Source organism: Pinus tabuliformis, chromosome X, assembly GCF_031772625.1.
Source record: "Pinus tabuliformis cultivar Carrire ecotype Pingquan chromosome X, CPIR1, whole genome shotgun sequence".
Taxonomy (NCBI): Eukaryota; Viridiplantae; Streptophyta; class Pinopsida; order Pinales; family Pinaceae; genus Pinus; species Pinus tabuliformis.
The window spans coordinates 1,231,067,079-1,231,070,516 of NC_142308.1; positions in this window are offsets into that span (position 1 = coordinate 1,231,067,079).

A 3,438-nucleotide genomic window follows, 5' to 3' on the forward strand; every position below is an offset into this window, starting at 1 on the left:
CTCAATTCCTTTATTATTTTAGCTATAATTGGAATCTCCTTAATGGATTGTAACAGAGGGATTTTGATACAAATTTTTTTCAATTCATCTAGAAATCATAACTAGGCAACATAATATGCTTTTATACCCCTCTATCAACTTGTAATTTTTCAGGAAAGGGAGGTGTAGAAGTGGATACTAGTGTTTGATCTATGATAGGAGTTGAGTTTATTGGTTCTTTTTGTTTTTCATTTTCAGTATTCTGGTTTTGAAGAGATGTTCCTTCAAAAAATTTATTTGGCTGTAGAGAATCTTCCTCAGAATTATCTTGTTCTTGAATAACTATAGAAGGTTTTTTTCTTTTCCAATACCCTACCAGATCTCAGTTGGACATCATTGAGATCTAAAGGAGTGATCATATAAGTTGGAAATTGCTTTCCCTCCACCATATAGGTATTCTGAGGATTTTTGTTGTTGGGGTTTGGTAATGGTTGGGAAGGTAACCGATTTGGTCTCTATGGGAATGGCAGTGAAAGTTGAGGGTTTTGGTTTTGAAGTTGGGGCTATTGATTTTGTTGAGGAATTTGTTGGGGAGGATAGTTTGGATATGATGGAGGATATTGATAGTATTGAGAGAATATTACATAGGGATTTTGCATTCCTTGAGCCCAAGATTGAGATTGAGATTGAGATTGAGGTTGATGCCAAGGTTGCTACCAAGAATTTCAATTTGGTGGGGGATGAACATACATTTGGTTGTTAAAACCCTGATTTTGTTGCCCCTGCACAGGTCTTCTAGAGACAAAGCAAAGAGATTCTGTTGGATTTGAAATTGTTTCCTCTTGAAAAACAACCTTAAGGTGAGGAGTTGAAGGAAAACTTTTGGTCTCATGGTTTTCTAAACAAATCACACAAGTCTCTATGATTTTTTCATCCAAAGGGCATTCTCTTAAAGCATGCTTCTTTCTGCATTTGGGACAGAAAATAGCTAAAGAATTAATCTTGACTTTCTTCTTTTTTTGTAACTTAAGGGTGTCTATTTGTTCACTAAGGCTCCCTAGAATATCTGTTTTAAATTCATCAAGCATGTTTCCAATTTATACCCTACTCATTGATCCTATTGCAAATTTATTCACTCTAACAAGAGAAGGATCTCTTGGACCTTTCCCAATTTTGGACTTTCCTCTTAAGAGATGAACACATAATTCTCCAATGCCACTTAATGGGAGTTTAGAGATATCTCCCTTCCCCATTATGTTAAGGATGTCTATCCACTCATCTCCAATTGATTTTAATAAAAGAGCTTTTAAAGTATCTTGATCTAAGTTATCCATTTTTTCTCTTTTTAAGTTATAGTTGAAACTTTCAATTAAATCCTCCAAATTTTCATCCTCTCTTTGCATCATTTTAAAAACTTCATCTTTGTGATTGATAGGCATGCAATAATCCAAATACCTATCCAAAAACACTTTGTTCATGTCATTCCATGTTCTAATAAACTGAGTGACCAATCCCATGAACCATTTTAAAGCAGGTCCTTTCAATGTTGAAAAAAATAATTTGAGTTTTTGAGAGTCTTGTAAATAATCATAAGTTCTGCACAAGACTTCAAATTAAAAAAAAAAAGGTTTCAGGATCTTCACTTTTTAATTCATGAAAATTTGGGAGGACAGAAGGTGAGATATTTTTCATTGTGGCATCTATTTCTTCATCAACTATAGGGAATCCAAAATAATTATCAACTTCCCTATTTCCTCTACCTCCTCCATTATTTCCTCTACCTTCTCCATTATTTCCTCTACCTCTTCCTCTACCTCCTCCTCCAAATAGTGAAAATTCTCCATCCTCTCCTTCTTCTTCTCTTCCTGCCATTATATTTTCTTCAGAGTTAATACAATATTCAACCTGAAAGGTTAATTTCTCTTCCTTTGGTTCCTCTATCAACAATATGTGGAAGAAAGGTTCTAATTCTCCCTCTCCACTAGGAATATTTAATTCTTCCACTAAAATATGTTCCCCTTTAGAGGTGAAAAAGGCTACTTCTTCTGTTGGAGATCCAAGATTTTCTTATTTTAGGACTGCCTCAATAGATGAAGTAGGATATCCTCTTGATTAGATTTCTGACCTTAGAACTTCAAAAGGTCTATGGCTAGGAATATGAGTTTGAGATGGAGGTGTTTCTCTTCTTAGTCTTGGTGGAGTAAGTGGTGTTGTAGGAATTAAACTCCTACCTCTAGCTATGAATCTACCCCTAGAGTCTCTTTCTCTATACATATCATTTATTTTTGGATGTAAGAGATGAAAATACCTAATTACACTTCCCCGGCAATGACACCAAAATTTTTAGTCAATTTAGTGTCCTAAATTGCTTGTATAAATTATCAACCAAGGTTTGTAAACTAATGAAGTGTGGTGCACTATATGTGCTTAGTTAACCTTTCTCTTACTTTGTTGTTTTGTATTTTATGTTTGTTTAGGGGGTTTCTATTCTCTGATGTCTAAGCATGTACAACCTGAAACTATGAGAAAATTTAAGTGGATCTAATGAGTTTTAAAGGAAAGGAAATGTTCCTAAGTTAATCTAATTTCCTAAAAATGGACCAAGAATTGTTGGCTAGTTATAACCTAGTAAGAAAACAGAGCATCTATCTTATCTTATCATTAGTCCTAATCCATGGATCTAATTCTTAAAAATAAGAGTGATATTGATGCAGAAGGTAACTCAATAATTGCATTCATTAAACATTCGACCTTTCAATTTTGGAATATGATTAAATCAATCTCCTTGAAATGATTTTTTGGAATATCAATGATGCAACTAAGTAAGGATCTGAAAGCAAAAAGGTAAAAGCATGTAAAAATAACAATGTACTGAGCAAATTCAATCACTGTATGAATTAGGCATTTAACCATTTAGTTTAGGATCATCATTATCTTGAAATGGCTTTTGAAAACATCCATTAACACAATTAATTGACAATTCTATTATAAGAGAATGAATGACAAAACAGTAAGAAAACTAAGCAATTGTGTATTCTTATTACTTCAATCTTCATTTATTTTGTAAAAAAAGTCATTTTTCTCCATGAAATATCTTAGAAGAACAAGGTTGCACAGTTGTGATTTTATCCTTACACTATTGGTTAAAAACTGAAATGAAATATCATTTTAAATTAGAAAATAGATTTGCTGAAAACAGACTAATAGAAATTAAACTGAAAACAACAAATGAAAAACCTCCTTCAATGCATGTGGCTGGAATGCTAGCTAGTTAAGGATGCACTTTAAACGATCATTGACAATACGAAGTTTGTATTATGAACAAAACAAAGTTTGAATATAGAGTATCAACAAAAAGCCTGAACTTAACGTAATTCCTTCTAACTTCTAACTACTTCTTGGTTCCATGCAACTGATATTTATAGGAAAATAACATAACTATTTTATGACATAAACTTG